General features: G+C 40.5%; 1 protein-coding gene across 2 annotated transcripts in view; it reads right to left on the reverse strand.

The window, feature by feature from the left end:
- Positions 1-8,095, reverse strand: part of jakmip2 (janus kinase and microtubule interacting protein 2) — a 43,295-nt gene extending 35,200 nt beyond the window's left edge. Inside the window, exon 1 of one of the 2 annotated variants that reach the window (XM_042093161.1) lies at positions 7,843-8,095. The gene's annotated coding sequence lies outside the window, so the exon portion shown is untranslated. The remainder of the gene's footprint in view (positions 1-7,842) is intronic. The other variant, XM_042093162.1, reaches the window with a different exon arrangement.
- Positions 8,096-10,626: the final 2,531 nt, after the last annotated feature.

Genomic DNA, 10,626 nt, shown 5'->3' on the forward strand with positions numbered 1-10,626 from the left:
CAATTTTGACGTTTAAATATGTCATGCATATTTGTATTTGTTCGTCTCCAGTTTCCATCAGAAAGTGACAAATCTGCAAGCGGCCACATCTGTCAAAGAAACGTCATCACTCGTGAAACGTCTTCAACGCAGCCAGTTAACATGGGTGCCAGTTGCCATGTAACACCGGTTTAGCAAAGTAACCCTGGGTTACATCTGGGTAGGTTAAGCTCCCTTCGTAGTACAGACCCCTGGACTCCGTTTACACGTACATGGTTATTTTGAAAAACAGAGTAATTTCCATTCGTTTGTGCCTTCCGTTTACACGCAAACAGAGAATTAGCCTCTGAAAATAATTCTTACTACTCTGGACAGAGTGGAGATTTTGAAAAACTTTGTTTGCATGTAAAGTGAGAAAAACTGAGTTTTAGGCAGCCGACGTCACAGTATGCGCCAGAACTATCATTGGTGGAAACAGTGGCAACGTGTAATGCCCCACCACCTGGACATTTTCTGTCACGGCCTATGTCGACATTTTTCTAATTTAAACCGAGTGATTAATGCTGGCATTGTCATTGCCATCAGCAAAAACCTAAACCTATTGCAAGCATATAAAACAGTTAACTTAAATAATGACTCATATTGGTCGCCTTATGTTAAATATCTATGTTGGAAAAAATATATAGCCTGGAAAAATTTCTGGATATCGCGATTTCATCAACTGGCTCGTGGCTTAACGGCAGTGTGTCGGTGCACTGCGCGCTCGGCCGGAGTTCGCATCCCATCTCTTCTTTTCACCTCTGAGTAAGAGAGTAGGCCTACGAGACACAACAATAGGTTTTGACCATACCTATTTATGTACTGTATATAGTTACTCTACATCGATAGACCAATAGGTACAAGACATCAGTCAAAACAATTGAATGTACGTGTCACACTAGTTCACCTGCAGGTAGCGAGAAGCAAGAGGACAATCTCACATCATCAATCGAACCTACAACACTGGGATAACAAGTCACCTGCTTTAGCCACTACACCATTCATCACTGTGCTGATTTTAAGAGTCTGTGAAGATTATAATACTAGCTTATCAAAAAGCAAGGCAATACTCAAATTAACATAAATAGCAAGAATGAGCCAAGTAGGCGAGTTAGTCTCTTAATCAAAATAAAGCTACAGGACAGATCAATCATTGAGTCACGAGACAAACATCCACTTCGCAATTTTTGGTTAGGCAGTTGTGATTTTTGATTAGGCGCTCAGGACACCAACTGGAACTAGCAAGGAACGACAGAAGTGTGACTGCCCAGGGGCAGTAGTTCAAACTACTAAACTTTGCATCCTTGTTTGCGATTGAGAGTTCGAAATACCCTTTCTAGAAACACCAAATTCAAGAACGATGGAGCGAACTACCAAGGTTGCGACGCAAGTTAGCCAACGACACTTTCTAGAAACGAGCCCCAGGACGATGCTACAGGGTACGCCTCAGTGCAGCAGATGGTGGTAATGCACTGTGTTTGCAAACTGCCAAAAAAAAAAAAAACTCACTGAAGAAGAAGAAGAAGAAAAAGAAGAAGAAGAAGGTTACTTTGGCAGACCAGCTTCTATTCTTTTATTTCTGTGAGCTTTTTTTTACATCCATGTCCGGGGCTATTTAAAACATGTCACAGGCGCTCATCCAAAATCTTCATTAGTCTCTACCCATCGCAACTCATACCTGCATGTCAGCTCATCATAGCTACCAGGGCTGTGGGGCGAGACCACAGGGAACAGAGTCCAGGCTACTGCAGCGAAAAGTTATACAAACAGCAACATCATGCCCTTTTTGAGCTCACAGTAACCTACTACATGGTCCCAAAGACTAACCTGACAATAGCCAGATGAATTTCGCTCCGCCTAGCTCCACTCATCCATCTGGAACCGATCCATTGAAGTGTTGCTTCAGAAGGCTGGGCCTAATTAAAAAATGCTTGCATATGATTGAATAAGCCACTTGTCCGTCATCTATTGACGCGCTACTTCAACCACTCACATCGAAGCCAACCCGTGACGCTGATAACAGTCTCACAGTCACTTCTACGCTATGTCACATCCATGAAACTCCCGCCCTGCGTCCTGATTGGCTGAACCATAAAGTCGGTTGCAGAAATCACTCTCAATGGAAGAGGTCCCAGATGGATGTGAGTGAAGCTAGGCGGAGCTAAGCGGAACGACATTCATCTGGCTATTGTCAGGTTACCCAAAGACAGGACCATATACAATCAGTCACATATTTTTATTGTATTATTAAAAAAATGTTGTGCCTTTCACAAATTTCTTACTAGAGGGATTAGGCCTAAAGTCAGCCATGTGTGCCGATAGTGCTGGTATTGTAGTAGCCTAAAAGGCTTCATACAGAAGTTCAATTGAATTGAATGGACTGTCCCAACATTCAGAAGTTAAAAATAATGATGCTACCTTTGACAACAGATTTTGAGCTTAATTTAATACAACAATGAATCAGTTGCAATGAGATATAAAGGACACAATGAGTTTCTTTCCTATTTAATTCCTATGCAGCTACTGGGAGAGCTTTGTCACTTTTAAGGACTGCATGGTATGACACATTGGAGGCCCCAACAACCAAATGCTAAAAGCAGCATTCAAAACCTCTTTTGAAATACATTCAAGAGCTTACTTCACTTAACAACCATGAGCAGAATTCATTGAGCAGTCAGTTTTGGGATGAGAGTAATTTCCTGGATATAATGCCTCATAAATAAACTGTATGGCAGTGTTTTATGCAAATTTGTGTACTGCAACTCTTGCTGTGACAAAGAAGTCTGAAATGCAGGCATTTTGCCCTAAACACTTCTATCATCTGACTTTGAGTGGGTTTTGTGATCTTCGGTACATTCCATTCTGTCTCCATTCACTCCAAATTGGGTCTTTCTTAATTTCCCAACTACACTGTATATTAACTGCATAATATAAAACTATGTTATCTAATCTTCAACAATGCAACTATATAATCTGATTACACATTTTTTCTAATGTAGGCCTAATATGGATTATAGTTACTTGGTTTTTGTAGGCCTAATTTCATTACATAATTGATTAAATGTAAAAAATGACTACCAAACCCTGTCCTCATTCAACAGTTATATAGCAAACTAGCTTTAGGTTCTTGGGTTAACGTTTGCCTAAGCATGAATTTGGCAGTTTATCATATTTCATCTTGATAAACACACTTCTTCCTCTTCTTTTGTGGCAGTGTGGCTCATAGATAGTTTCAAACTCACACCCCTGACGTCTCAAATAAGTCTCGAGGTTTCAAAGCACAAAAACGTGGTTTAAAACAGCCATGTCATGTGACCACTGCTTTGAAACATTGTTCAAAATCCCCATGTCATGTGACCAAAGCTAAGTAAACCTTCGGTGCATTTCACCCATTTCACCGCTGTCAGCGGCAGGCTACTATTTGACTGTGCGTTTAATTAACAGTGTAGACTTTTCTTAAGCAACAGCCATGATGGTGTAGTGGTTAGTGAGGGTGTTTTTCATAGACAGTAAAAGATATGGACAGAGTCATCACGTAGACGCCAATCGAGGCAGGTGAAGCAAATTTCAACCGTTTCCTGTTGGTCAACGAGGCTTTCTGCGCAGGCTCAGGGGATGTAAATGTAACGTAGGCACGTAGTCTGACTTGTGTAACTCTTGTGATAGCTGCACCGAGAGATTGGGTAGCCACTTACTTCGTTACCACCATGTCTACATTACTGTTCTAAATGTCCTAGTTCGTAGATAAATGCGATTTAATATAAACAGCACTCGCCACATTCATAGCCTAGGCTACTGTCAATCCATCAAAACTTCGGTGAAATGTTGTGCTCCGATGCTTTCGTTCTTATCCAGAGAATACGGTTATTTTACTCCTGTGCTACAGTATACAACAGGCTGCAGACTGCCTGTGTGGAAATGGCCCCTCTTTCCCAGCTTGGCTACTGTAATCTGAAGGCTTCAGAAGCACACTGCCTCCGTGACCCAGTTTTGTGCCCAGTGAAGTAACATCATTCTCCCTGCTACTCTTACTCTGTGAGCCAGTAGACACAATGCTGGGAGTGTATGTGTGAGGGGGGGGGGGGGGGGGGGGGTAAGCCATTATTGCTCACAGCAACTACACACACACGCACACAAACACACACACACACACATACACTCACAGAGACTTTAGGAAGTCATACACCTACTGTATTACACCAACATGTACAAAAAACCTACATCCTACAAATGTATGAGCCTACATTATCCAAAGTGTAGGTATGTATGAGCCTACATTATCCAGAGTATGTACTGTATATGAGCCTACATTATCCAAAGAGTATGTACTGTATGTATGAGCTATTGTCCAAAGTCAATGAGCTTGGTTAAAATAAACACACAAACTAGCATGCTCAGTGACTAATTTTATTAGCTGTGATATGGATTTTGTGTGAATCGTAGAGCCATCTACATGAATACAGAAATGGAAGTTTATCAGTGAAGCCATCACAGGTTTGTTCAATTTAGGATGTTCCTTCCTATCTTCTCTAGACCCAAGAAATAATCCTTTGGACACAATATTTGGGCTATATATTATGCAATGGATGATGGTCGATGTCAGCCATTTAGAGTGGCATGCCCATGCCAAAGATAGCCCCTGCTTTAATCAGGTTTGGTAGCTCAGCATGTGGGTTATCCTGTCTGACTGTTTGTGCTGGTCTGTCACAGTCATCCGATTACAACTCTGAGGTTTTTTTTTCTTTTTGCTTCCCCATGAACAGCATTTCTAATCCCACTGCGCAGTGATGTAAGGACAATAGAACCTAGTAGTGCAGTCCTTCCCAGTTCTTCTGTCAGGGATTAGAAACGGTTCAAAGAACAAAAATGAAAACGAACAAAATTGTCGGATGAATATAACCGAAAATGGGAACAAAACCAATTTCACTTGTTCTGGAGTGAAAACGCTATTTTCAATTTTAGATAACCGGTTAATAATAATGGTATTTATCGTTCCAATTAACCTTTCTTTGAAAATTACTATCTAACCGCCTTTTCCAAACATGTAGCATAAATTACTGAAACATTGTGTAAAATAACATAGCAGAGAAAGAAAATATCTAGGCCTAGTGTCATGCAGTTGGTAGCATCATGCATAGGTTAGGCTATTACAGGGCTTAAAGGTGCCATGTGTAAGAATTGAGGTAAAAATATCCAAAAAATGAGCTACACGCATGAAAAGAATGAGAAGAAATAAGGATGATGATGTTATTAAAAAAAAAGACAAGGTATAGTGCTGCAGAGATATCCACCTGAATTAGCATGCTAAATTACTAGCCACAGCCCGACAGTTGTCATAATACCAGTTTCGGCCATGGGAGGCGGTATGCAGGCAACATAACCGCCAGCCAAACTGCAATACTGTTACTCAAGGGTAGACCAACTCACTTTCTGGAGGTATACTGCCCCCATCTTTTATGGAATGTGGAGTATGAATTGATTTTTTGGCGGACATTACACATGGCACCTTTAAAACAAGGACATTTTCTATGCCATTTTTTTTAAAGATCTAATATTATCAATGAATTAATATTATAAATTAATTATATAATAACCTGCTTTCAAATCTCACCCACACCTGAATAGGCAGTGTTTTAAACAGTTACCTTAGCCTTGATACCTACTTTGATTCAAGCTTTGAGGCTGCTGTGCAGAAAAAAGCTTATGCTATTGCACCTGCCATAAATCAATTTGTCAATTTGTATGTCATTTTTAAAGTCACATTATTAACCATTCTTCTACAACGTTCTAACCAGTTACAATTTAGAAAACCAACCGAAATGATAATCATTCTGTTTTCGGTCCCTGTCTGCTGTACATGAAATGGCCAGGCTCTAAATGTTAGATTGTGTGTTCATTAATGCCCTTAATGTGCAGTGCAGTACAGTGCAGTGTTTCTGTCCATGTGCATGGTCCATGTAAGCCATTAGTAGTGAAGGATATTTTGAAAATGCAATTTCTGATTCAGATGCAAAATCCTCTAAATCTATCTGACCACTTTTCTTTTAAATTCATATTTTTTATCAGGCTCCTATAGGTTTTTGCCTTCAAATTGATATTTCAGACCAGAAGGAAAGTGGTATTTAGCAGGTTTTTGAAGCAAAATTATTTGATTAATGTATGTGTGGAGAGCATCATCACCATCATTTTTGACGGAGGTGGCATTTAGAGTTTTGCATCTGAACTCTTCATATGTGAAAATGTTTTTTTGCATAGGGTAGTATGCTATTTTCAAAAATTGGAATGACCCTGTCTCATTCCAACAAAGCATGCAAACTGTGCACGGCATACTGTTAGGCTAGGCCTACTATTGGTCATTTTATTATTTTGAGGAATGTATAAGACTTTTTTCGGATGTTCCTAAGAAACTTGGTGCCATGGATGGTGAACATGATGCCTAGTGGGTCTTACCCAGATTACATCCATCTCTGAGCTTAGCCCTGCTCTCTCTGCAAAATCATCATCATAGCATTTTTATCATATCATTTTATCATATCATAGCATTTTGTGGCCTACAATCTATGCTTTTTTATACAAAACTGCATGCAGGGTGTTACAGCTGATAGCGTAGGCCTCGTGTATCCTACAGTGGTGGCGGCATACAGGCATACCTGTTTATTAGGCTTACTCTCAGAAATGTTCTGGGTCTAGATGAGCAGCTTACAGTTGGTCTAATTGTAGGCCATACAGTAGCCTAGGCCTACACATTGATGTAGGCTAAAACAATAATTGTTGGTAGTAGCCTATGCATCTAAAAGTGCTCTATTATGCATAATATACAACATATCTGCTTTCATCATTGTAAGACTACACAAACCTGCAATTTACCCCTATTTCATGTTTGCCCTGTCTTAGATTAGAGAATCAGTGGCCGAGAGCGCCGAAGAAATAGCCTATTATAGAACACATGATGTGTTGACCGGAAATATCAGTCGGCGCATATTAGTCTACTAGGGCTACGCAATAGCGCATCATCCGCTGCCTTATGATCGGCAAATCTACAATAGATCAGAGATGATTCAGACAATTCAGTGAGAAGCTCACGAATAGAGGTCAAGGGGAAAAAGCAATAGGCAAATTCAGCCCACAAAAACAAAAGAAGAGAAATTGGGTGAACTGTGAACATGCACAAGTTGCCAAAATGCTTTACCGACGAATAGCATATTCTCTGCAGCATAGGCCTTTAAATTAAATAATACTACCGCCATTGGCTTCACACACTGTTCAACACACATCTGGTTTAACATCGCCTTAGCCGAATAGCCTAAACGGTTGACCAGGATTTGTCCACAAGTAGTGTAGCCTATAGCTCCATTTTCATGCGACCCATAATAATAGGCTACCTGCAGTAGACAGACAGATCAGACAGATGCTGTTGTCTAAATCCACCGATTGAGTAGCCTAGCCTTCATGTTTATGTGGCCTAAAGCGATAACACAACCGAGCAGCCACAAGAAAAAAAACGTCATCTTCACAGATGACTGCGATGAGTAAACCAACCGAATTGTTACGATGGGTATTGGGCTGACCAACATTAGCCTACCAGCAACAGCTTTCCGTAGCCCTACAGCTTTGATTTATATTACCAGGCCAAAATGTTATCTGAACATGGTATCTCCTATAGACCACACTCGACCATAGCGGCATTGCTTGGCTAGCTAGAAGCTTAAAACCGCTACAGTTAGGCCACCCTGAAGAAGAGAAGCAGTAGCCTACCGTAAGCCTAGGCTATTTAGTGCCCGGTTTCAACAACACTAAATAAGAAACGAAACAACAGATGCTTACCGTGTAATTAATTTCCAGCGCGAATCAAAGTCTTCCAGTCCCAAATCATTCACCATGGTCCTACATCTTTCCTCTTCCTCGCAGCTTCAGCAACCATCCAATGCACTGAGATCTGTGATGCTCCCACACCCCGCCCTCATCGTTATGAGAAAATGATCTCACTAAATTCGCCGAGAACTGCAGTATATCCACCTAACCAAAAGCTACCGCTGTAGGCTTTTCTTTCTCAACAACACAAGGTGGCCTTCCTCTTCTGTATCAACTCCTCGAAGGATTGTGTCTTTTGACTGCAGCAGATATGTCGGATAAAGGAGGACAACTCGACTTTCACTGTGCTTGGACGCCATAGGCTATATGCTGTAGGCTAAGGGCACCAAGCTGTCATAGCGGTGAAAGGGGAGGGGACTTCAAATTAGTTAGCCTAATTGTTGTCCTATGCACTATGAACTTTATCTGAAATGAGAGGATAAAGGTGTCAAGTCAGTTGTGACAATTAGAAGCCTGAAGCTTAGGCTACAATTCCAAATATTACCTATAAGGGGCGCCAATGCTTGATAAACTCAAGGAGGTGCAGATGGAGTGTTAGTTTGTTGGCTTTATTCGGCCTACGACTGCATCAGTAGCCTAGAAATCTAGAAATTCTAGGGGGGTCCGGGGGCATGCCCCCGGTAGAATTTTTTTTTTAAATAACCCCTTAAATGATGACCTCTGGCGAGTTTTGTGGACAGAAATGGACAGATTGAGACTTACAAATATGAATGTGTGTATGAGTGTACGTATGTATCAGGGATGGAAATAAAATATTTTTTTCCACCTACCATTGTGGCTGGCGGATTCCAAAATCTACCAGCCACTCAACTTTTTTACCAGCCACTAGAGATGTATGAACATTTGATGAAAAAACATGACCAAAATGATCATGGTTATTGGTATTATTGCGATATGATTAAAATGTGCTGACTTTTTTTCTAAACCTACCATCAATGTTGGACAGAACTCATAATTGGCCTGTCCTTCATGCACAGTAGCAACAAAACTAAAGGTCAACAGAACAGCACTAGTGTCATAAAAGTGGTGTGGTCCCTTTAAGACATAATCCACTGAGTTCTGGAGCCATCCAACTTTATCTAACTCTATACTCCTATCATCTAATTTTAATATTATATCTAGGCTATATTTAACATTTATTTTCTATTTGGCCTGTTATGAAATCATGCATTGCCCAATTTAAGCACACTTTTTTAAGACACTTAAATACATGCATGCTTAGCATTTTGTGAAAATGAAAATTATGGCTACATAGACAAACTCTTAGCTATGAGCTGTATATCCTCTGATTTCAATATTTACAGATATATAGGTATTTAAGCACAGCTCAGTTTTAAGACACTTAAAGCCCAAAGCTGGAGACAATAAATTTGCTACCATTTCAAAACCGGATTAGGCCTACTCTGGAACTAACAGGGGATTGCATTACACCTTTGTGTTCGGTAAACTCTGCTGTTTATTCTGGTTTACAGTTTGTAGTTGAACGAAAAGTGTGTGAGATATTCCACCTATATGAATTGAGATCAGCACAGAGTTGTAGAGTAATATGATTATTTCTTGAAAGTTAATTTTCTCGCGAACCGTTTATCACAGCAAATAGCGGCTGTAGCACCGTATAAAAGACGAGAAAAAAATATTTAATGTGATATCTGTGTGATGACTAGGCTAGCCTACTTTGTGAGTAGTTCAACAGAGAAGAATGGGCGGCCACACTTCGCGTCCGTCTGCCTCATAGGTCTAAATAGCAACATGTTCTGTGAAGGTGTCGCGATTAAAATAGTCAGCGAATCAACAGAAAACTGCGCTGTAAACGTTGTAGGCAGATATTAGACCTAGCCTAATACCTGCTGTTGGTGTAAAGACATATATGTATGTCTTAAACTCTCCTGTTATTTAAACAATGCTGTGGTCTATAATCTAGTCATCAACAAAAAATGAACGGATTGCAAAAAAATAAAAATAAGAATTGATTTGGCGTGACATTTCTTGCGTGTGCGTGAGAGCGTGAGATTGGTGCTGTAGGCGTGAGTGTCACGCCAGATGCGTGAGAGTTGGCAACCCTGGCTTAACATAATGATTGATGGCAGAGTTGCAACGGTTTGGCTTGCCTGCTACTTGAAAACAAATAAGATGGATGTTGCTGTGTTGGCGAACAGTGTGACACAAGTTAAGCTTTTATTTAGGGTATACGTTCAGACTTAGCGTCTTTTTCTGACAAAAGAAGTTATGCAGACCGCTTTTTCAGTTTGAAAAAAAAAACTGCCAGCGTTCTTGTTCCAAAAAGCAGCCGGAAGCGTCTTTTTGCGATAGACAAAGTGACTAACGTTACGTGTGGGTACCAAATGTCGTGGAAGAGAAAACTCACGTTGGCTATTGCTTTTGGTATGTTATGGTAAAGTTGTGAAGTCATGTCAAACAATTCCCTATGCTCAGACACTAAAACGAGTCTCTCGACCGGTGTTCTGTCACCTTCTCCATTTTTTACTTGGTTGTCATGGGAAACCACAGGTCTCGGTAATCTGCTTGTGATTGGTCATCTGTAAAAAAGACAGCATGACGTATGGCGTTTTTCCGCTAGAAGTTGAACATTTCTCAACTTCTGAGCTGCAGAAAAAGACGGTTGCAGTCGCGTTTTAAAAGAAGCCGACGACTTTTTTGAAAACACGGTCTACTCCATAGGATTATAATGTAAAACGGACGCCGGCAGCTGAGAAAAAGACGCTTAGTCTGAACGTA

This window comes from Alosa sapidissima, chromosome 5 (genome assembly GCF_018492685.1).
Source record: "Alosa sapidissima isolate fAloSap1 chromosome 5, fAloSap1.pri, whole genome shotgun sequence".
Classification (NCBI taxonomy): domain Eukaryota; kingdom Metazoa; phylum Chordata; class Actinopteri; order Clupeiformes; family Clupeidae; genus Alosa; species Alosa sapidissima.